At 44.8% G+C, this 25,340-nt stretch overlaps 1 long non-coding RNA gene across 5 annotated transcripts in view; it reads right to left on the reverse strand.

Annotated features, from left to right (window-relative positions):
* The window catches only part of LOC128909681 (uncharacterized), a 104,756-nt gene that overhangs the window by 13,028 nt on the left and 66,388 nt on the right, over nt 1-25,340 (reverse strand). Inside the window, exon 1 of one of the 5 annotated variants that reach the window (XR_008466458.1) lies at nt 923-1,012. The exons of the other annotated variants lie outside the window; for them this stretch is intronic. This is a non-coding gene — a long non-coding RNA (uncharacterized LOC128909681). Of the gene's footprint in view, nt 1-922; nt 1,013-25,340 lie in introns of those variants that run through there. 5 annotated transcript variants of the gene reach the window in all.

Consider the following 25,340-nt stretch of genomic DNA (forward strand, 5'->3'; position numbering starts at 1 on the left):
CCCAGGGACATTCCCAGGGATATTGGTAACTGGCCAATATCCAAGCTACCTGTTGTTCTCCCTGCCCTCTCATCCATTTTCCAAGACCACAGACAGCCTGTTGCATGGAAATCTTATTATTCCTGATTTTTTGGATAGCAGCTAGTCTCAAGGTCACTTTTGTATATAAATCACAGATATCATCATATTAGCACCACTATTCAGGCATTCAAAACAAAATCTAACGGGAGAACTCATCAATTTAGCTGTCTCATGGCTAAACCTCACCATTATGCATGGCTGCCTTTCCTTACTGATTACAGTACAGTAGATTCATTATTATGTTTTTTTATTTGGTTATATACAACTGCATGATATCTTTTAATTGCCTTTTTCTTCCAATTGAGCCGCCAAGGGATGTAAGCAAATTATATGACTTAACAATTCTGCCTGCTGCAGACAGACTTGTGCGGCCAGCGTACCAAAGACACTGTGAAAACATCACCTTTTACTGGAAGTGTAAACTTAATAAACCCCCAGGAGAGCAATAAAAATGCAATAGCCAGCAGATTTAACAAGGACATGCTCAGTGCACAGTGTAATCTTATTATGTGCTTAATGCCCAGTGGAATTACAGGAATTTGATTTAGCAACATCAGATTTCAGTTTCTCAAATTATACTGCCTGCTTATAAATTTGGGACTGTGATTTGGGATAATTGCTTTTCATTTGCATTGGCAAAGCCCGTATATTACATTTATTCTCACTACACTATTTATATTTTTGAAGTGTCACGGAGCATTGCCTTTGGGACTTAAACTGGAGTGATGGAGAGCTTTCCTTTGTATCAACAACACTCGTTACTTCCCCATTACATCTGGGTAAATGTTCTACCCTGATGATCTTTATATGCTTGAAAGTTCTATTTTATGGTTTCCCAAACCTGATTGAACAGAGCGAAAGATGAGCGAGTTGCTGGTGCAGGACTCTGTCTTCCGTGCCATCAATCTGAGCCAGGACAGCATCATTGGAAAGCCAGTGATCTGCAGATGTGCAGTGAAGAAATAAGTGCAACAGTGTCCTCACAACCATACCAACATTATACTCAGGAGTGTTTTCTCTTCACATGACCCTTTTTTGGGCTCTACCACTGCAGCGTGTAAATAAACTGGAGAGAATGAGGCAGAAAGTGATTAATTACCTCTGAGGAGGGGAGTCGTGATGTTAGCAGGACCACCACTGAACTAGCAGGTAACGGTAACGCTTGCAGGACTGTGAAGGGGGTCAATGAACAGCTATTGAACTGCATGAGGACGTTATGGGCCCTTGAGCTTTGGGACAAATCATTTCATCTCAAGAGAAACTAATGAAATAATTAAATCTAATAGAACAAGCAAAGGACACAGGAATACCTCTGGAAGAAGACAAATACCTTTGCTGCTGACTTTGGCTTCCATGTCTAAGACATATGTATAATCTTAAATAACCCCCTCTGTGCAAACTACAGTGTACGCCAGCATTACTTGATTTACTGAGGATCATTCCGACTGGCTCATACAGCAGTAATTCCCCAGGATATTGGCATATCCTGGGCTGGAAAACCTTTACTGCTCCAGAGTCATTAATAGATCATAATGAGTTGATTAACAAATTAACACGGTAACGATTCAATTAAGTGTTGTGCCATTGGGCAACAAACGTAGCTGCAATTGGCAACACATCAACAAACTGCTGAGCAAGAAGGACTTCTGTTTACTTCCTGCACTACACATGAATCCAATGGCCCTCACCCAAGGCTGGGGGATGAAAAAGTGTCATTTAAACGTTTTGTGATGGCCACAGATATTTGCTGTGAAACACAAACATCATCCTCGTTTTGATGAAGTAGAACTGAACCAACAAGCCCTTTAGCCTGTGATCAAGGCATTAGGTGGCATGTCAGCTGTAGATACCTCAGAGACAGCTACAGAATTTCCCTGACTCCAGATGCATTTGGAAATTTAACTCATTCCATAACAATACCATGTAAAACAACAATGAAGGCATTTAGCATTTTCCCCAGGCTTCAACACATATTTGCCAAGTGAACAAAAAAACTGGAACACTATCCCAGTAGCTGCTGTGGCAAGGATGCTGCCAGGGCTTTCCTGCAGTGTTGTGAGCCTTTTCCCAAAGCAAGTAAGGGGTTGGGACTCCTTTGCTGCAGCCCTGAGCTCCACCACAGGCACTGCAGGATACCTCTACTGGTGGGTCAGCCCACGCCACCCTCACCACCTTGGAGATCCTGTAGAGGCAGGACTCCTCTGTCTGCATGGCCACAAAAAGAGTTCCCTGTGGCTACGCAGACGCCTAGTGTCCCCATAAAGCCCCGGAGAGCCTAACCAGACATGTTCAGAGAATTACCTGCCCCGGAGCTGGTCTTTCAAAGCACAGAAGGGTTTACCCAACATCAGCAAGAGAGAAACCCAAAACGCCACACCACTACTAAGCGCTTCCTGGCAGCTGAAACCAGGGAGACCTGTTATAGCCCTTTTTCCATTTCTCCAGCTCTGGTTCCCAGACGGATTGTGTTCAGAGCTGTGTTTCTGGCACTATTTCGCATGCACTTTTAATCTGCCCCATCTGCACTTGGGGAGATGCAGTTCAGTCGCCTTTCCCGACATAATACCTGACAGATTTATGTGTGTCAGTTTTGCACAACCGTGCTGCACTGTGCTGTTAACCTTCATTAAGATGTTTTAATAATTGAATAAATGATGTGCCAGACATGCAGTTTAATCTCAGAGAGTAACGAAAAAGAGAACAATGACATTAACTGTAGCCTTGAAATAAATATCACCATAAATACCACTAAGCAGGTACCGCACAAAAACATCTGCCCTTGACATTAAAAAAACATGCTCAGACACTGAGAGGGGAATACAATACATAATGCATTACATCTTATCTGCATCTCAATACCATTAAATGAGCATAGTTAATGCCTTAATAATCTGCCAGGGAACATTGTGGGTTCTGCATCTAAGCGCTAACCCATGAAAGAGGAAACTCTCTCATCTGTTGCCCCAAGCAAGACGAAATACCATGGCAAAGAGGGACATTTTTTTTTGTGCAATGACATACAGAGGAGCCAGTTCTGTCACTGGCAATACTTCAAAGAGTGACATCAAATTAGGGAAGGGGAACGAACTCAGAGATGCATATTTGTCCCCGTGGAGGGAGGATAAGGGATCCCAGGGGAAGTGAGGACACGTTGGGGAAGCGTGTAAGAAATGAGGGATGGAGAAAGGGCCCTTCCCCAGGGCATCTCAGTCTATCTCACTGAACTGTGTGCTGCTAAGCAGGCAGCCATCTCCCAAACCCCTGTTTGTACCCGGACACCCAGAACAGGTGGTTCTGTCTCCCATAAATGTGTCTATCCACTTTAAGCCCATTTATAATCTTTGGCCTCTACAGTTTTAGGGTGCAGCAAGTGCCCTTCCTGATGCACCCTGTAAAGAAATAGTTCCTTGTGATTTTGCACTCCATGACATCCTCTGGGCTGTACTTTAGGGGGGACAGTGCACAGGCAAGAGCACACCCTGCATGGCTTCACAGATCTCTATCAAACCCCTTTTCCAAGCTTTCACTGTGTGGCAGTTTGTAACAGATCTTACACTTCTAATCAGTAAGACTGAATCCACCAAAAGCATTCAGAGCCTCCTTGCTTACCCAGGTCCAAACCTAGGGAAGGTTGGGTAAAAAGGACACTTTAGGCCAGGGTGGGTTTGCTTGGATGCACACAGCAGGACAGGACATAAGGACACTCAGCCTGCCAGAACTCACAGGGCAGGTTGGAGATTAATTTTCCAGCTTTTAATTTATTCATCTCACCCAGGAGTTCAGTATTTTCCCTTCTTTAAGTAAATATTTTTTTCTTGTGCTTATAATTTTTGTGTTGTAATAAAACGGCTTCAAAGATCAAAAGCTCTTGGGGGGTCTTTCGGCACCTTCAAGGAATGAAAAAAAAAAAAAAGAGCTGGGTTAGAGGGGGTAGCCCTGCTTCCAAGCACACTTGCAAGCACACATGTTTCCAACCAATGCTTTCATTTTGGAAGCAAGCAAGGGAACCAACTTGAAAGCCAGTAATTTTCTAATTTTCTTCCATGGGACAAAAAAAAGTCTAATGAAGAATTTTTGTTGGAAGATTTGGGAAGGCAAAATCCAGAGCCAAAGTCCAGGTATGATGCTTTCCTCATCTGCATTTGCATGTGCTAGCAATCACCTGGAATTTGCTGGTATCTAACGCTTCCTGATCCTAGTCAATTTACTGTAAAAGAAATTCCAGATGTAGGCACTAAACTGCTACTTTAACTGTCCCTGTTGGCAGCAAGGTTTGAGGACCATTTCTGTTTATTTGCCCATTGCTAAGGCTACTGGTCCTGTGAAGGAAATCAGCAGAAGCTAGCAGAAACCAGTTGTAAGATTAAGCTGTAGAGGAAAACAGAAAAAAAACCAGCGTCCCTTCGGGAAAAAATGCTGGTGCCATTGAAATCCACACCAAAACATCCAGTGAGTTTTAATAAGGGCATGTTTGGGCCCGATGCCTAGTTCTGCTGGCAAAGGAGCATTATCAGTAAAATGCTAAAGACCCTCAATGGGGCCCAATTTCAGGAAGAAATTAATATGCACAGCTCGCCATTCTAGGTCTAATTTTGGGCACTGCAACATATGATCCAAATCCAAACTGGGAAAGAGGAATCTAAAAGTACAAAAGCCATTTCATGCCATGTTTAGAAAGAAGGTGGCACGTCTAAAGAAGAGATTTAGATCGAGCTGTGCTTACCCAAAGGATTTTTCTTCATTTTACAAGCCCCAGCAGATTTTCCACTGGGACAGAATCCCTTGCATAATCCTTGGCCAACCTGGGAAGCCACGGCCCTGCAGGTATTTCTGTCACCAGGACAGAGATGGGCCAGTCCCAGTTCAGTTTTGGCTCCCATGGGATACATCTTAGTGTGCTTAGGCTGGATGTCATTCCTTCACCCCCTTATTTATCATTTAGGAACCTGCTCCCCTGCCCTCCCGGCTTTCCCCTGCGTCCAGGGGAGGGTCAGCCAGGCTTGGCACATGTGTCATCGCTGGTAGCAGCTGAGGGCTGATGCAGGCGGTGCAGCATGTGCTGCAGGAGGTTAGAAGATGGAAGAGGACTGCTGTCCCCAGCCACATCTCCTAGCCCACCTGCACCAGGAAGAGCCAGCAAGCCGCTCCAGCAAGCAAGCAGCCCCTGCGTTATCTCTGAGAGGGGCTCCAGCATCACGGTGGGGCAAAACAGGGAAAACAAACCACTCGCTCGCCCTGTCTCCACAGGGGTTAAATGTCAAGTTTAGATTAAACAAACTATTTAGTGAATGTCTTACATTTCCATTAATGGAAATCATAGATGCAATCAGGAAGGATAAAGCATGGGGTCACATTTCCCCCTCTGGCACCATCCCTCTCTTTCACACCCAACCTCGTGTACCACACACAACCTCTCTCCTCCTGGCATGCTCCCCTGTGCATTTAAAGGAGAGATGTTCTCCCCGAGTTGCAACCCGCTGTACCACAGCAGTGTCGGGGCCAGTGAAGTAAACCAGCCCAGCCTGCTCGGGATAGCCAGGACTTCTAAAAATTATCCAGAGCTGAGCATTTTATAAGAGATTTAAAGGTTAAAATCTAGGTGAAAACAGGTCCTTCACGTTGGCAGCCAGTTCTGGAAGCTACCACCTCCACCAGGCATCCCCACTGCCCTCTGTGAGACCTTGCTGCACCCATTTCACCCCGTTCCTCTGCTGGACCAGCCTTCGCCTTCCAAAAAGTCTCTCCAAAAAGCTTTGCATCTTTAAACCTAATAAACTGATTAGGCTCTGATCATAGCAAAGCTTGAGCTACATTTTTAAAATAGAGAAGACTAGGCAGAAGACAGGATAAAACACGAGGGCCTGCAGACCTCCTTCCCCACCATGCCCGATGGTTGCAGCTTTGCAGGGTGTCCTGGCTCGTCTGTGCCTCGCTCCACCTGAGCGGCAAAGAGCCGCCCACGTGCATGCTGGGAACAAGCAGAATTAAACAAATACCATCTGCCACCGCTGCTGTCAGACCAGAGCACCGAGAAAATGCGCATTGCAAACACTGATGGAGCTGGCAAAACATCAGGAGGGTTAGCAAGATGACGCCCTGTTCACAAACTCTAATCTTGATATGGCTATGCCAGGCAGTTGAAAAGCTTTTACTGGGGTGGGAAGGATGTAGTTCCCCATAAATAAATCTTCCCAGACATGCAGATTTTGGAGCTGCAATTCCTGGTGAAGGCCATTGGCTTTAGGCAATGGTGTTTTTAGGAGAAAATCTGAATAAAGCTGATTTAGTCAAGTCTGTGAATGAGCTGGGGGGCAAAATAACTTATTTAGCCCATGACAGGAATTAGTAAAATGTACATTTCCACAGAGGAGTGGGAAGAGTAAAATGGCAACCTCAGCTGCCGTTTCCTAACTCCCAAGCATTTGAAGAAACTGCTGCTGCTCTCTTGCTCAGTATTACAAATACAACACCTGCAGGACTCAGATGTATGAGGTATGACTTCAAGAGCAGCTCAAACATCTAGTAACCACCTAGCCTTATTCCCCTCCCCAGAAGAACCAGATCCTCCAAAGTCAAAGGATCCCAGACAACTCATAGAAGAGCAGCAGCTTTTATTGATGGTTGTTCATCTGGAACCCAGACTCCCGATCAGATTCTCAAGCCAAACCCAGATAACTCACTTCTGCCAAAAAACAAAAAGCCCTAAAAAATCCAGAAGAATCCTTGCGTTTTACAGGAGGATGAAACCATAAAGACAGACTAGCAATGCCAAAGTGCAAACATTACTCAAATTAGCAGGAAAAAGGGAAGAGTGTTCAGGTCCCATGCACCCGTGGTAGTGGGACCTTCACAGCTGTTCCTAAACATACTTCTGTGCACAGCCCCCTGCATGGCCACAGGACTCCTTACAAGAACTGGCAAGCATGAAGTGTTCACCCTTCTCCCAACGAGGCCACACAAAGGGCATCTAGTGACAGACATCATCCCCTCTGTCAGCTGCTGCCGTGGTCATGAACCACGTTGGATAGAGCACTTTTTTCAGCTTTCATCGCCCCCGGCCAGATCCTGAATCCATTATGCTCACTGCTTCTATTCCCTTTAATGGACTGTTTTGCCCAACTGAGAAGAGAATATGCAGTATTTGGCCTGACGTGCACTCACCTCTGCTGATTTTGAATCAAAGCATTTAGCAGAACTGTTCTCTAGCTCAACTGGACTTCACAGGTTCCCATTTTCACCACAAAGACAAACACTCCCACATGCAAAAACACTGTTACCGAGGCCTGCCTCTTTCTAGCTGCCAAAGTCAGAGGGGAAGGCAAGATCTGGTGTGGTAAGCAGCCTCTTTTAATTACATGATACTGTGTTTCCTAAGGCTTTCAGGGTGCTGTTACCCATAAGTAGCAGATCTGTTCAGCTGGGGTTACAGGAAGATGCTTGTTTTGAGGGTACAAGGGCCCTTCTGCTTTCCAGCCAAACAGCTACAACTAACGAAAACATTGCCGGTAAACCATGTGTTAGCAACATATTCCTGATATAATCCAACCAGATTTATTGTTGGCAGTATGAAGATTTCAGCAAAGCACAATATGATTTTTTTCAAAAGACCACACCTAATCAGCTGCATTTAAAGTAACGTTCATTAACCCTTTTTCCACAGCAGAAACTAAACAAATGTGCATGCCAAGCAAGCAGAATTGAGATTTTTTTCCTTGATTTTCTTCTGCATCCCTGAATTTTGTTTTTTGTTATGAATGAGTTGATTTTTTGCAGGCTGTAACAATCCTTTTTGACTTCACATCTTCCCCAAAAGCTCTCCACATGGAAGCTCTCCACCATTTCCTTCAGGGAGCTCTTCCCAATATCAGCATGCAAATGCTGAGATCACAAACCCCATGTTCAACCCACAGTCTCCAATAAAGAGAATATGGAAGAAAAGCATCCCCTGCATCCTACCTCTCCGTACCTGTCCCGCTACATCAGGGTTAGCCCCTTGTAGGAAAGGGCTGTTTTGTTAATGGACCCGCTTGTAATCTGCATTCTTGCTAGGGACCTGTATCCCACCCGAGCACAGCCTCTCTCCAGCAAATCCTTCATTGCAGCTTGGTAGGAAATGCTACATCTGGGTGCTTTTGTCACTTCGCAAGAAGCATCAGCTTACAGAGATGATTTATTTAGTCCCAGATAACAGACACCCCGCTGCTAACATATCTAACAACATGTTCACTCTTCAATAAGTTACCAAGAAAACACTTGTAGATCATCACTTCTGTCTAAATCTCATTTGGTATCTCCACCACACTCTCTCCTAAAAAGCCCCTACAGCTCTTTAAAATGGCTAATTAATCTGTAAATGATGAGCGGTTTTTAGGTCAACCATTTATTCTTTCTTCTTATTCTCCTATAAATAGGAGAAAGCTATGCTCCCAACAGGTAAATGGAAAAGACTTCCTAAGCGTGGCACCTGACAGGCCTACATGTCTCTTTCTCCCATCCCGTCTCCAGGCTGCACTTTGTACCAAGGTGCTGGCATGTCACCTGGGCACTCAGCTCCCGGGCCGAGCAGCCCCATTGCCAGGCAAGCCCTGTCGTTGGCTGCATGGAAAGCTGAGGGGATAGCGCGAGCCCTCACGGTACCGATTTCAATGGAGGTCCCATGGGATGCAGAGCATAGCAATGTAATTGCTGTTACTCTGATGCAACGCAGATGTCTGTAACCATTTGTGATGCTGATTGCTGTGACTCAGTGCAAGGTCCTCAGCCAACTGATAGCATTATAGCACAATGAGGATAATTTCTGATTGCTACAAGGTACTGCAACAAAAGCCGTCTCAGGGCTCCTATTCCATTTTGGCATCTGCTCCATGCAGCATTACTCATCATCTACAGAGACCTCTTAGTCTATTAAGCAAGGAAGTTGAAGACTTAGTCTTTTCTAATCACCATACCACCAGTGTGGCTTGAGGAATGAATACGCAGCACAGCTCGCCTGTCCTCCACTCCTAATGCTGAAGACATTAACTCTGCCAGAAAATATTTGCATGCATCAAATTTGGTGGGGACTGGAATCCAAGCCCCTAAAAGAGAAAAAGCAAAATATATATTAAACACTAGAGACAACTGAGTGTCCTGAATCTTGGAAGCATGTAGCATTCCCTCATTAAAACATAAACGTCAAATAAATTAATTATACATGGCAACAATAGGAACTAAACCTGCTCTGTGTTTTTAAGGCATCCTAATTGAAAACAGACCTGGGTTTGCACTTCTTTTGTGGTCCAGGTGGACACTCGTTGTCCTATGAACATAGCAAGGGTGCTACAAAGACCTTTCCACAGCCCCTGTTCAAGATCACAGCAGCTTGCTCAGTTTGAGAGCTTTCTTCCTCTTGTTATACAATGCAGGGAGAGGAAGCAGGGGTTGTTATTGCTGCAGTGAGCTTGGGCTTTTGATAACATTAAACTGTTTAGGTTGGATGTGAACCCTGACTTTGTTGAGAACCATATGGTGCTTAAATGATGTTGCTGCCTTGCAAGTCTGCAGGGTGGAAAACAGGGCCAGATTCCACAATATCTGCAAATTACCAAAGCTGTGAATTTAATTAAGAAGGAAGAAAGATTAAGGAGGTTCTGTCTTTCATGGCAAAGGTATAACTGAGCACGGGAATACCCAAGAGGGAGAGAAGAGGCTACTGCAATAAATTACAGAACATACTTAGGTGAGGATTTAACTATAAGCATGAAGAAAGAAGGAAACTTCGAGGAGCTCAGAGCCCACAAGCCTTAAGCTGAGACACTCACCTCTCACAGGCTAGAGAGAACGTCATCACCATAAATCTGCTTTGATGATTATAATGTTCATCATAATTTTGAAAATCTTATTTGATAATTATAAAGATCAACAGTGATCACCTGCAATATGTTAAAACTTCCCTTTTACTATAACACAGCATTTGCTGCATCACAGTTCAGTCCTTAGTAGGTGACACTCCATCCAGAGAGCGCGTTGCACCTGAGGGATCTCCGTCAGGATCTGTGGGACCAGCCGGCACACAAACAAAGTGATCTCTCAAGAACGCCTACTATTTTCTGCCCCTTCAGCAGTGCTGCATGCAGTTGGTGAAGTGCTCCAGCATCCTTCAGGATTAAAAGTGTCATGTAAGTGTAAAATAATACTGTTAAATCTGAGAGGAAAATATGCACTCGTAGCCTGGAAGCATTCTCCACAATGGCAGGAATCATCAATTCAGACTTCCTGAGAAGCAATGAGAACCACGGGAGTGGTTTTCCCCAATGTGCCTAAGATCATATATTACTTTTCCGCTACATCAAGGACTTTCATTAAAAAAAAAAAGAAATCCCAAAACAACGAACAAAAAACCACAAACCTTTTTTTTTTTTTAAAAGTCTCTTTAAAAATTCTCTTTTAATTTATTCTATTCATCTTAGGAAAGGCAGAACTATTGGAAGAAACGCTTTTGATGTAAGGAAGTCTCTACGACAGAACAGGAGCTGGCAGCTGAATTCATGCCTTCCACGCTTGGATCATGGGGAAAACCCTGAGGTGGCTGTTACCAAAGGATAGGGATGACTATTCAGATAGTCCTATTAGCATCTGCTTCCAGCCCTGACAATATGACTGCTGAAGGCAATGGCTCAAACAGGGTGCACCAGCTCCTGCCAAGCCACCGCATTCATTGTCCATTGCTGTAGCAAAAGTCACACAATACATTGTGATCCCATGGAAAACGTCCACCTAATACCAGCCCAGGTATTCTGTTCTGTCAGACAATGGTTTCAGTTCTCCAAAAGTTAAGAATCATCTCCTAATGGTCCGCCTGAATTACTGGTGGTCTATTTGTGTCTACTTGTTCCTTATGTCCAATAGTTTTAATATTCCCCCCTCATGCTGGTGTTCATGCCTAGATATACTTGTGGAGTGAGTACATGTCTCCCCAGCCCCTCTGGCAACACCTAAGGTGTTCTCTGACATGGTGTAAAAAGGTCCCAAGAACCCCAAGTAATGGACATCCCACAGCCTCCCCGCTGTTCTAGCACACCATTTTGTGATCCTTACATTAAAAGTCATGACTAACATTTAGTCTAGACCTCCACTGCTGCAGGTTATGCCTAGTTTTTTTCCTTCCTTTTTGCAGCAAATTTTGATACTTGAAGACCTCTGGCCATTTCAGTCTTCTCTGAACCACAGGTTCTCCGGCTGGTTTGCTGCATTGCTTTCTGCATTACCCCAGGTGCAATTCTCTCATTTGAACTAGCAAGAGACAAGTTACTGTGGACCAAGTAGACACTTTTACCCTTCATTAACACTGTCATCCCTTTCCTGCCCCAGTTTTGTTTCCCCACCATACGCTCAGTCTGAACTCTACTCCAAACCAAGCAAACCCAGCTCTTCTTGTTGTTTTCTGCCCTTATGATTCCTAGAGCTCCAGCCACCTGTTTTTCACACTAGACTTCCTAATATTTCAGGACTACATTAACTACCAGTACCCACAGGCATCTCTTTTCCCCTTGTCTACCTGAACTAGTGAGCTAGTCCCTTACAATGGGAACTCCCATGACTCTGCACCATGCTCTGCTACCCCAGCACTCTCCCTTTCCTCTCCAAAGACACCCACTTCTTCCCAGAAGATACTCCAGGACTCTGTGTCAGGGACACTTCCCCAGCCATGCTGTCCAAGGTGTCACAAGCTCACTGACAACTAATTAGAGCTCATTTCAAGGCCAAGCCTGGAGTGACTTCCCCAGCAATTTCTTCCTATCCCAAAATTTTCCTTTTAGCAAAATCCACTAGTTCTGTCTTTTAGACATTTTTATATCCACCCCCCTGACTTCAATTCTTGAATAATTCTCCCCCTGTCAACTCACCTAGTCATTTTTCACAAGGCACTATATCAATTAATTCACTGAATCCAGCTAGGAAATGCCATAGATCTATGTCTAGAAAAATCCACTATTTTATCAAAGATATCCGATTCATACAACACAATCTGTCTTTGCTAGACCCAGGCTGCATGCTTTCCAATTTCTTATTTACCTCCATGCTTTTTCTCCCTGAAAGTTCATTTATATCCATATAATTAGGGTCAGACTGATGAGCTCCAACACTCCCCTCTCCTCTTCTTACATACAGACCTGCCTTTCCTATCACCTTCAGTCATTGGCTGCTTCCTCCAGTTTGATACACCCAAGAGTCTCCATTGCTACTGGATGTGCAATGCAACATTTTCTGTGCTCTGGTCTGGAGATTTTCTACCTTATTTCTATCCCCTCACCACCAGCCTGAGTGCACTCAAGTCTGATATTGGCTCCTCTCATGAATGTGGTAATTTCTGCACCCACAACCTCATTACCACTCTCCCACCTGGTTTTGCCTTTCAAACTTTCACTTTGCTGCCTTACTCACAACTGGGCAAGTGATTTGATTTGCTTTCAGGCCACATTTAAGGTTATCTTTAGTATCAGCCTCAATCTCATTACACAGAAAGGTTTGCTCCCTTTCGTTTAAAATAGGGCTATTTAACAGAACAATATTTGTTTAAATGTTCTCGATAAAAACACTCTATCACCTTGCTAGAAATGCCTGCTTATTTTTTCTAGACCACCAGCAGATGTGCTGCTTTGCTGATGAGCCTTACCTCCCACCTGGAAGAGGGACAGGTAGTCTTTTCCTTGTAGACATCTTCTGCAGAGGGACATCAATAGAGAATGGTTTTCATTTCCAACTCTTTATCAAGTGCTTGAGTCAAACCACACCCATGTAGCCTTTGGGACACATTCCCTCCTTGTTGTAATTGCAGAACCACTGATTTCTCCTTACAATTTCTACTTCCAAATCAAATTTATAACAAGAAAGCCCTGAGGAGCCCCAGGGTGAACAGCAGGTAATGAGGAGGAGTAAAAAAGACAAATAAAAGAGACATGGCTCAAAATTACACTGTAGGGAAAGACCCAGGAGATCCCTCAAGCATCCAAAGTAGAGATAGGCAGAGCCCAATCTGTCTGCACCCCAGGCACCACCCTTGTAAAAGAGTGGGCTCCCAAAATATATGAGATCATTACAACCAGTGTCTAAGCCCTTCTGTGGTGCCTGTACATGCCGTAAAGGAAAAAAGTGCTTCTGCTAGCACTGGAGAATTTTGCCAGGAAAGAAAAAACTGCCGGCAGCCTCAACTCCTGAACGTGTCGAAATGAGAGTTCAAATCTTGTCAGAAAGACAAATTAATGTCCAAATGGGCTAAATCTGGTCCATCTGAATGAATGGAGCTGTTGCTGATTGATACCAGTTAGGAATATGGCCCATTGCCTAGTACTCAAGAAAGCATGGGCATTCACAGTTTTTAGGAACCAAACACTATAGGATGAATAATCTGGAAAGTCTGATCCATTTTCAGACTTGTTATATTTTTATTTCTAAATGTTTGATGAGGCACAATTTGCATATTCTCCCCACTCCCATTAGCAGCAGATTATGGCAGGGAAGCAGCAGGTTTCATCACATGTAGAGTTAACACTTGGCTTTGGCATCTGTAATGTTGGAGAGCAGTTATTTCCTCCTCGACATTTTCAGTCTGGCTTCCAGGTCCTTTTGAAGTCAGACGGACTGACTATGTCTGGCTGCATTCTGGGATGGAGCTTCAAACAAAGCTAACACTCACTCCCCCACTGCCCCCCCGCCCCAAATCATAAGGGTTATGCAAGAAAACAAGCACGGCTGCTCCAAAAAAAGCAGCCCTGGTCTAACCCCCAGATGCACCCATATGTGCTATCTGGGGCTCTCATTGGGTCAGGGAAAGATGCAGTGACTTTGGTTGTCATTTGAGATTTCATACAAAAATCACAGAGTAAAGGTACTGCCATGACACGCACTGCCCGCACCCCACAGTCACCTAGTGGTCTCTGCCTTGCTGAGGTCAGTGGGACGTAGTCATCTGCAAGCCATCCAGTTATTTGGGTGCTTACAGGAGACAGACATGCTTTGGGAAGCTGGACTTGGGTTCCCAACTGAATCCGTGCTTAGACCACCCTCTCCCCTTCACGTGAGCCAATTCCCCCTGCCTTCTGCATCTGAACACCTTCCTGCACATGGGAAATTATTTCTCTTGCAAAAGCCAAAATCAAAGCAGCAGCACTTCTGAAGCCATACAGAAAGTGTTTAAGCGGGGACCTATAATCCTAACTTTGGTCAGCCTCACTGGAAATGACACTGCACAGCACGGAAGGCATCAGAGGAAAAGGCAAAGCTACATCTCTGGCTTCTGAAGTCACCTATGTGCTGTGAAAAAGCGGATTAATTTCACACCGAAACCACAAAAGCCTTGCTTTATGCAGGAAAAAAACTCCTAGCAGAGCCTCCCACCCGGCATCTTCAGACCACCCCACTTCCCTGCCAGCTGAAGCATCCCGGATCCACAGCCAGAAGAGTTTTTATCAGCCTCTTTCCCTGTTTCCCCATCGTTCCTAAAGACTTGCAAATGCTGCGGAAATTCCCAGCATTTCAGTCTCACCACAAACCTTCACTAAAGACACTCTCTCACAGTTTATTATGAATCCATTTTATGAAATGAATGTGATGGTAGTCTACTAATTAATATCTGGCAGGAATTCCATGAGAGAGACTTCTAATGCTGCTGCCTCCCTGGCTGGTCAGTTCTTTCATTCCTCTACGCATCAGTCAAAGCTGAGTTACACAAATTGCAGCTAGTATTTGACAAAAAGATGCACCAAGCCGAGACCTCGATTTGGATGGCAGGGGAAATGCTGCTTCTCCAGGAAGGAGACATTGAGAAGCCAAATGAGTGACCCTCCGAAAATCTTTATCACAAGTTTTACTCAGCTGAACATCTGGCGAATGGGGCAAATTACTTTCACACAATACAGCTTTTAACCTAGCAGAAGAAAAAGTAGATGAGAGAGAGGATAGTTAAATAGCAGCTATTAAAAGAAAAATACTCTTGTATTTCATACCTCTTTTCCATTTTTTCCTACCTCTTTTTTTTCCCCCCTTCACTGTTTTGGCAGGTGAATTTGATGTGCTAAATCCATCCCCAGTGGTACTATACCAAATCAGCATTTATATGTCAGGAGAAGAGCAAGTTTCAACAGTCAAACCCCAGTTACAGGCCACAATAACATTACATATTTTTCTGTGTTGCTGCAATGTATTAGGTGAAGGCTTGCTCAGAAAAGTCGCTATAGTCTGTGAAATCAGAGAGTCTACATAAGTATTTACCCAATAGAAATAAGAATGACTTCTCTAAATAACACGCATGTAGTGAAAAAAGCATGTTTTGTCGTTACGATAAAGCAGTGTCAAAACACTCTCTTCAGAACCAATTTTACACAAAACACCCACTGCGGCTGATTAGATGGGTACACTATTGTGATTTCACCTCCAATCAAATTTTACTTTAATGTCCTGACCTTTTTAATACATGACAATATTCAGTTAAACATAGTTCTGCTTCTAATGGGTACCTGCGAGACTGATTAACCAAAAATAAGAGTGCGCATTAGGACTGAACTAAGTTCGTTTCACATGGAATAGCTTGCAGTGTTAGAGGCCCTGGCCAGGGAACACAGACAACAGCATGCGGATGAGGAAGAAGTCAAAGCACTAAGAATGAATTACAGACATGCCACTAGCTGCACAGTTGTGACGGCTATCGCACAGAAGTTGCTCCTCGCATAATTTCAAATAAAAAATACATCCATAAACCATCGGATTGAGTTAGAGTTGGTTAACAGAATACTGCGCTTACTGGAAAGTCTAAGGTGAAATCTACACAAGCAGAAAAATACTGTACTGGGATACACTGGAAGTTACACTAAAATATCAAACAGTATTTCAGGTACAACACTTCTCCTTCATTACCATATGTTAAAGTGTCAGTGAATATGTTTTTGTAGTGCAATGATTATTTCACCAATAGAGGATCCATTTCCAAATCTCACCACGCACTGAAATTCTGATAGTTTCAACTGACAAAGTCAGAAAAATCCAAATGAAAGGCTGGATCCTGCGTGGTGGTTTCTTTCCTCCAAGGGCGCCGTTGGGTGGATTGTTTTCTTTACACTCCCTCTGTGCTCCCTCTCTTTGGGCCTCCACCATCATATCACATCTCTTGGCTTGCGGGATGCTATTTCTGGAAACACCATCTTGCAGAAAGCCATGGCATGGAAGTTATGATTCATACATTTCATAGGAGCAGAAGTGTTAGTGAATTTGGGCAGGTGGCGGGGTGGCACCGTAAGTGCGAGGTGGCATGACAGATGTCAGCAGCCAGGAAAGTATGCTTCAGAGGTGCAAGACATGAAGAGTTAGAAGCCCCTGGGGAGTTATATCCACTTACATCAGACCTGGGAAACCGGGCATCATAAGCACGCTGACATTTAATGTTTTGCCTGCCAATTTTGCAGCTTATGTCACAAGAAATTACTGTGTCCCCGCTGTCTTCTGTGTCTGAAACTTCTCCTTTCTTGGCTTCTGTTTGCCTCTGAACTCTGCCTTTACCACCTCTCCCACTTCTTACTACACCACCACTCAGGCAGGACCAAGACATTACACCATTTCCTCTGCAGCCTTTCTCCTCTCCAACCTTTGCCATCCACTGTGCTTCCCCTCATGCCTGGCACTTTCTCCTCTCTCTCCTGCCAACACAATCACCTTCTGCATCACCTCCTTCCACAGCTCTGTTGCTTTCTCTCCCTGCAGCTCCAGTCATTTTTAACCGATTTGATGTAAAGGCGCTTAACCAGGCAGTCACAGCACAACAGCAGCAAGAAGTGCTTTGCAACACTGCATGGTCCAAAGCATTTAAAATCTGAAATATTTTCTTAAGTGATAAACTCCTCAGCAGCCCTTGCCCAGCCCACATATTGCAAGTTGTTGAGGTTCGTAATAAATCACAGCTTCCACTGAAGCGAGAGCATGGCCCAGCCTCAGAAAGGTGTTGGACCAATTCCACAGCTACTTTCCAAAGCATCCATCTTCAACTCACACTTTTCACTGCAAAGAGGGTTTTCAAACCTCTTTCTCAAACTGCTCTAAAAGAACTCCCTTATTCTGAGGAACAGTCTTAATAGCAAACTTTTCTTATGTAGTGGGAAGAACAGATGATCCTCTGTGGGCCAGGGGAGAGAAAATAGCTCCTCTGACAGCAATAACCCCCCGTCCAAGGCTCATGACTGCACAAGGAAAGGGAGCCCAGAGGAATAGGAAGGGGAGCCTAACAGAAATTCAGTGGCGCAAAGAGGGTTAATAAACCTACAAAAAAAAAAAACCTAGCACAGGAGGGAGAGCAGCAACAGCCAGAAAAATTTTTGAACACCTCTCTTAAAAAAAGGGGGCTGCTCTTATGGACCATGGCATCCCATACAAAATGAGGCAGCAGCGAAGGTTGCTAAGCGCTTCTTGGTCCCTCCCTGCTGTGCTAGCAGCTTCACAGCCTGTCCCAGGCACAGTGCGATCAAGAGCCCCAGGGTTTCAAGGTCCAGGACAGCACAAGCCAGCTGGACCCCCTTTTCTGGTGACAATCCACAAATCCTTCCCCTTCACACGTAAAAGCCTATTCATCTCTCCATTCTTCGCAGCGCTGGCCATCTCTCATATAAACACTGCGTAGTGTGTGTGGTTCACTGTAATACTTTAAGGACATTGGAATGCACTTTATCAGCACTTTTAAACACTGCAGCTTTATGAGGGGAGTCTGAAAATCTATTTACAATTCCAGACTGCGCACAGATGTGCTTTTAATATAACATCCTGATGTTTTTCTTCTCATGACCCCTTGCTGTCCAGGCAAGGGCGCTCGCCCTTTCTCGTGCCACCAGATGCTCCAGGAATTCTCCCTGGAGCATCAGCCACCAGAGATTTCCCTGACTTGAAGCAGCTCCTTCTCATCTTCTGCTGATGGTCTTCTATGGGCACTGTGAGGTTTGCTTTATGGGGAACTTTCCTGACCACCCATGCTTGCCGCATGGCTGTTTCCTAACCGATGTCACCAGCATTTACACCTCTCCAAGGACCTTCCTCCTGGGCACCAACCATGTGTGCAGAGCTGTCAATTGCTCAGTGTGTGGCACAGTAGGTCATGCAGATTGCCACGGAGAGTCAGACAACCTGGGGCTCTTCTGGGCTCCCCCCAGGAGGCTGGAAACTAGAGATATTTGGGACTAAGGGGAAATGCCTTCCAGCTGAAGGAGCATAGAAACCACTCCTGTTGTTTTGAAGTCACCATGTGCTTCAAGGCTCTCAGGAGCATGCTTGGCCCCAGCCTCAGACCTGCAGTAGTGAAAGATAAACAATGGAAAATTCATCTTGGCTATTCTGGTTGTAGTGAATCAAGAAACTCTTCCTAACTGAAGGAAAAAAGGAGAAGACTCTAAAGGGCAAGAAAACACAGAGACGCAGAAAGGAAGAAGAACCTGCAGAAAGGACTTCCGTTGGGAAAAGCAAGAAGCACTTAATCCCATTTCCTAATCCGAGCTGCTGCTTTTATAGGTCCATTCGACAGAAGCCATTTCCCAGCTATATTCTCCTATGTTTGTGACATCTCTCTTGAATATTTACTATTTATGTAGAACCTCCCAGGTGTCACACCAAGAGACCTGCCAGGCCTAACAAAGGCAGAAAAGCAAAGGCAAAATCCCCAATCCCTTTCTGGTGCCAGCTCTCAGTGGATCACAGCATGCTGTTCAGAAAAAAAACAGTTGTTGCCAACCAGGATCTTCTGCAACACATGGAAAGGCATCACCTCATCCAGAGGTTGGCATCTTACACTAGTGTTAACTATGAGACTACCCTCCCCATTTCTGGAGCAGAGCTCACACACATCCCCGTGGGTGTTGCAGCTAGTGCCTCGAGAGCTCAGCACCAAGCTGGGGGTGCAGCCACAGCTCAGTTGCTAATGGCTGGATGAGGTCCACGGTGACCACTGTAGCTGATCACAAGCAACACATGTTCCTATGTGAAGATCAACCTGAGACCCTGTATGCTATTTAATCCCCGGAGCCGGGGCCAGCTCCCATTTGTGTCAAGTGAAGATTTTCCATTTACTTTAATGGACCTGGAACAGGCCCAAACACAGCTGGATAATAAGCAATGGTTTTACTCAACAGGAGAAATAGCCTTCTCCCTGATTCTCTCCTACTCCTCTGCACCATCTGTGGGTCAGAATCTCCCACTCCTGCTTTTCAAGCTGAGTCTTCTCCTGAGGAGTTGTGTGTTTGAAACAAACCAACAAACCGGAGAGGCATTTTCAGTGGGGAAAGAGATTTTTCTGATTGCCAAGGGCAACAGCTTCAGACAATGAGCTGGACTATGCCTGACTCAAACATCCACTCATTTTCTGAAGAATGCTGTGTTGATTTTTATGCCTATTAGTTTCTAAACTAGGAGCTTCATACCTCTTGGTTACATTTTCCTTTAAAAACATTTCTTATCTTGGAGCAGTAGCAGGAGCCCAGACAAATACACAAGTTGAAAAGACAACAGAAACATTTTCTGCCAAGGAAGGATGGATGTAAGTGAACCTGGCTCTAATAACCATGGAAACAAAACACGCGTCGTATGAAAATGATTCAAACTGTTTCGAGGACTGTTCTGGAAGGCAGTAACTTACTGCTTTGGAGGCAGCATGGCAAAACACTGCAAGCAGAAAGCCAGGAGAGATGGGTCACAGAAGGAGTACAACTTGCCTTTGTTCTTCCTAGGACTCATCTCAGACTCCAGCTGCCAGGAGCCTGCGGTAGTGAAACCTCAGGGCGTACCACATCATTTTTGCAGCTAACCTGTATGCACGCAGGGGTGCTGCAAGCAGTGGGGCTAAGCTCCTTCCCGTAAAGCTGTATTTGGTCTCCACCAATTGCTAGAAACTGAAGGCTGCAGGTTAAAACCTTGCATGAAGGTCTGCATCACCCTCTGCTTGCTGGGGAAGGGAGGAGGACGGTGGAGCCAGCCACCAGCCAGCACCTCTCCGGGTCTTGACTGCAAGCTTCCCCCAGCTCACCATTCCAGTGAGCTTTATCCCATAGACAATCCTTTGCCTGACACAGCGCAAAGAACCTCAAGCCTGCAAGCTTTGGCCAAAAGATTATACTTAAAGCAGATATTACAACATGCCCAGGTCACTTTCTGCAAGGTTTTCACACAGTGTCTTTCAGCCCGTTGCCCCCTGAGTCTGCTCCCCCTCACACTGTGCACGCGTGGGACCTCCCCCACTCCCCACTTCTCACACTAACTCCTCACCAAATAAACAAATAAAAACCACACCTACCCACCACAGCACACTGTAAAACACCTGAAACACAGTGATAGCACTTAGTGCTCCTGGCAGCACCTTACAGCAGCTTTCAAACTCCAAACAAGCTCTCTACATCGCCACTGCATTACTTGTGAAATTATTTATCATGGGCTGGTTTATAGAGTCTTTTATAAGCTTCATATTGGCTAATAATGGCCTGGAGGTTTTACGTCCTCTGGCTTGATGGATTCCATGTTTACAAGGCTGGGAGCTTGACCCCTGGAAGAGATTTGCAGTCTAGAGCCATGCTGTCTGCCTGACCGTATGCAATGAGTACCATTTATGCAATAAGAACTGCACCGGGTGAGCGCTGTGCCTCGAACGCAGGGCTAGGCTGGGCGCCCCGCGCCCATGTCCCACGAGAAGAGGGGTCACACAGGGTTCGTCCCCTCGCATCCCATTGGCAGACAAGTATTTCTCACCACGCATAAATCAGAAATGTGCTTGCATCCAACAGTGCCCCCACATTAAGTGGATGCTGGCAAGGCTTTCGGAGCAGTGTTGTCTTAACTGCGGTATGTCAGCTACAGGGCTACAACCACCCCGTTGAAAATTAGTGGAGACTTTAGGAATTTTCCAGTTGCTATCCACCTTGGGGATCCCATCCCAGGGAGCACCTCTTCTCTCCATCACCCATGAGTGCCTACACTATACAATCCTTCCTTCAAATCCCCTGGGAGGTGCAGATAAAGCCAGGCCTAAGAAAACACACAGTTTCTTTATTATAGCAGTCAGTTCACAACAGATATTAATATATGGGAAGCAGCAGAGAATAAAAGTGCTTTTGTTGGGTAACATACTGGTAGCTTTTCACTCAATGACCTAAAATGTAGGTATGTTTATGACATGAGAGTCAATACACTCGGATCTGGGGCTTATAAAGTAATACTCAGCTACAAATTACACAGTAGCTGTAAGATTAAAAGTCCAGAGATTCAGGTAATAGCTTCATCGGGGTGTTTCTGAGTGCATATGTTTGTATAAGCTTACATATAAATGTAAAACAAACACAGTGTGGAACATGAGAAAGTTTTTCTACAATTTCATTTTTTTTGACCATACCAGGGAAGCACCATAAGGGACAAGGTAAAAGCTTTTGTTTTGGAAAATGACTGCCAGCTTCAGAGAGATGTAACTAGTAGGCACCAGTAAGTGCCAAGTGTATTAAAAATACTTCCTGTTTCCAACTAAACCTTAAAAATATAAAAAAATAATAAAAGAAGGAAAGAGATACCCACCTTTTTTGGTCTCTTTTTTCTTTCTCTTTTATTATGTTCAGTTTCTCTGGGCAGTAATGAGAAGAGACTAAATTCTTCCTCCCAATTCAGCGTCACAACAGCATCCTCCTCAGCCACCAAAACAAACAAGCCATTGAAGAAGGAACTGACCCTTTGATCCCTCAGCTTTCATACTGAGCATGGCAGATAGGATGGAATACCCTATTGGTCAGTTTGGGTTACCCGACCTGTCCACACCTCCCCACAGGTGTGACCCCTCCACAGGGTAAACAACCAATTCAGCTGACCCTGGCCACCACAGCAACAAGTGGGAGCAAGAGCCTCTGTCGCCGAACAGAAAGTTGGCTCTGCTCCACCCCAGACCAGGACAAACCAGTAGGTGAGATGATGACATTTTCTAGGAGACTGGAAAATGCTTGGGGCCATCATCATGCAGCACTCAGGGAAGATTCGTTCACGGAGATTTAGGTAGTTTTAAAATACTAGTTGACTTAAATATCTTCTTTCTTGTTTGATAGTGAGAGGCCATTTAAGACTGAACTTTTATAAAGCTGGGAGACCTGGGGGATGCAAAAGATATTCAACTAGGTGAAAGAGCTCTTAGTTTTATACGCTTTCTGAGTGCACAGAAGCTTCTCCAGCTGCAGAGCTCTGCCACTAGTTTCCTTCAAACTCAGTATCTAATACTGTCTTTCTTCTGATACCAAGTAGTGTTCAACCCACTTTCCATTACGACAGACAGCCTTTCTCCAAGTTAAAAGTTCTACAAATGTCAGTCCTATGCTCTCATTTTGGAACTGCTGGCCGAGTGCTTAAGGGCAGTGTCCTGGCACTCCCCATAATGGTCGTGGGCAGAGGAAGTAACTAGGACTCAAGTGTCATTGTCATGCATATTTACAGGAAAGTCAGTCCTGAAATAAAATCTCTGTAATATACTAATCCTCCCTTCTCCTTTGTGGGCAGCTCTCTCAACTCTCTCCTTCAACTGCAGATCGCAAGAGAAATGCTCTTGGCTGCCTTCCCTTTGCCCACCTCTTCAGTGTGGATGTTAAGCGATGAAGTTTTCTTCCAAAGCTCACAATTTCATGGAGTAACACAGGAGGTCTGAAAAACTGAAATAGGTTATTCGCTACTTATCAGCAAAAATGAGAAAGCAAACTGCGTTTGATGCTCCCAGACTTCCCGGAGCTGGAATTTGCTGGAGGCATTGACAACTCTGAGGTCTGTACATCAGCGATACTCTGGCAACACAGCACAAAGAGCTATTTGCGCATAAGCTGTATAATAAGGAGTTTCATGAAGAATTTGATCAGAATCCTTAAACTAATGGCTGGAAAAAGCTAAGTGTGAGATCATCAAGATAAAGTGTGAGATGATCAAGATAAAGCGATGAGGTATTTGTATTTCTGCAGGACCTGCAGAGACTGCTCTGTTCCTTCTCTTGGTAGACAGCCTTTGTTGGCTGCAATTAGTGCAGATGTGCAAGGTATAAAACAGTCATTAGCTTGGGCAGGAAAGGGAGAAGAACAGAAGGAAATCACCAGCGACCATGCATGGAGCAAGCTCACCAAAGCAGGATATCACCGTTGCTCCCAAGCAGCCTGAATTTGCAAAGGGGAATCCAAGAGCTGAAGTTCAGGCCGATGTAGACACAAGACTCATGTTCAAATATTTAGGCATAACAACAGATCGTTGGGGTTTCTGTCTCATATTGGCTGTCCAGAGCTTGGAAACTTACCTGGAAGCCAGCAAGAACTAAACCTTAGAGTCCGTCTTTTTTGCCAGCTTTCCAGGAAACGTTTACTTTTGATTTCACAGTTCCAAGCTCAAGCTGTCGTCAGCATACAGCTCACTATAAAACAAGGATAAGAGTTTCTTACACTATTACCAAGATCTTTTGTGGAATAAGGGGAATGGAAGTCAGGTCTTCTAGTAGATACAGATACTTCAATAGATGAATAATCTTCTTAAAGAGCCTGACAGTGTCTCAGTCTTCTATTTTCCCACCTGTGATGGGAGAAGAATTTGCTCTCTGAGCTCTCTGTCTGCCCTGACACCAGAAGATGCACATCTGCATTTCCCTGGCATGGATGCTGTCAGGAGCACTGATTAGCACCAGGGTAAGGGACACTGGGACAACAGTGAAATAACAACTATGGTTTTGCACCCTAGCAACCTAGGCTTCCATTGCAGACCACATAGACCACAAGGCATGGAAAGAGGAGCAAAAATCTGCCTTGGTCACTGTTTCATCCTGTCAATTGTGGGCAAGATAACTGGTAAGATAAATGTGTGTTTCTCCAGCTGCAAAATGGAGACAGGGATGTCCATCTGTGCATTTTAGTCAGAACAGAGGTACTAGCCATTTCGTACAGTCTTGCCTTACAAATGTTACACATAGCGGCTTGCAACCCTACAGTCAGGCTGTTCTTTGACTGTACTTATGGGAAACTCATTTGTGGGACAGAAAGACAGCTCATTTCTTGCTGCTCTCCCTGCTATAAGCTGGGATTTATTGAGAGTGCATTTACATTGCCACCACAGCCCAGGGCATGTCAAGTCTTGACCCTGAAGTGAGATGAGCAGTGGGGCTGCAGTGGGCCCTGCCATGGCTAAAATGCTGGTCCCTGAGACAGCTAGGGAAGAGCTGGGTAACACAATGAGAACTTGGCCCTGAGACACACCACAACGAAGGATACCACAAGGGTGGTTTTGCTCCCAGGAGCAATAATCCCCTTGGAGCATCTCTTCCTTTTCCATCTCAGCCCTTCACATGCTGGTGCCTGGAGCATGGGCACAGGCAGAAGCCCCAGCACCATGGTCTTGGGCTGCTTCAGCACAGAAGAAGCAAACACCAGCTAAACGCACAAACAGATTTCAGACACAGTTTCACTGTGGAGATTAAGAGCTAAGAGCAAATCAAGGGGCTGCTGGGCGAGACATTACCATGCAACAGCAGTTCACATGATCCTCATTCCCCACTGATAAAAGAGAAGTGAGGCGGATTACTCTTCTGTCACGAGCTAAAGATATCACACTGAGACTTACTGGAGTTCACCTTCCTGAGAAGGAGAAGAGGGGTTTTTAGTAGTATAATAAATTGTCAGGTAAAACAACAAACTGGAAACGGCAGCTAGAATTCAGATGCAATTCTGATAAAAGAAAAAAAAAAAGAGATGTTTCAAAGAGTAAAGGCAATTAACCATTTGACTGAGCCGCCAAGGAAAGCCATTAATGTCTTGGGAGTCTTCAAAGGAAGAGAGGATTTTTTTCTGGAGGTGGGCAATAGCCAAACACTGGTTTCCAACATGAGCCCACTGACCAGTGGGTAAATTCCACAGTCCCCACCAGGCCAAAATTACACAAGAGGATCCCTCTGTCTGTTACACAAAGAGGTGACACTTGGCCAGACCTTTCCTGGAAGTGTCTGTGGCCATTTTATGCCCCAGCCAGCTGGTGGAAGCACAGAAATGAGAGAATAATTAAGGTTGGAGGTGTCTGTTCCAAGTCCCTGCTCAGGGCAAAGCCAGCTTAGAGCAGGTTGCTCAGGGTGTTTTTCTAGTTGGGTTTTTAATATCTCCAAAGACTGAAATACATGCCTGTTTTGATGCTTGATCACTCTCATGGTGAAAAAATGTTCCCTAATACCCAATCAGCATTATCACTAGCTACTGAAACTAGTGTCCGGAGGAAGCAACTTG

The sequence above is a fragment of the Rissa tridactyla genome, chromosome 4 (genome assembly GCF_028500815.1).
Source record: "Rissa tridactyla isolate bRisTri1 chromosome 4, bRisTri1.patW.cur.20221130, whole genome shotgun sequence".
Lineage (NCBI taxonomy): Eukaryota > Metazoa > Chordata > Aves > Charadriiformes > Laridae > Rissa > Rissa tridactyla.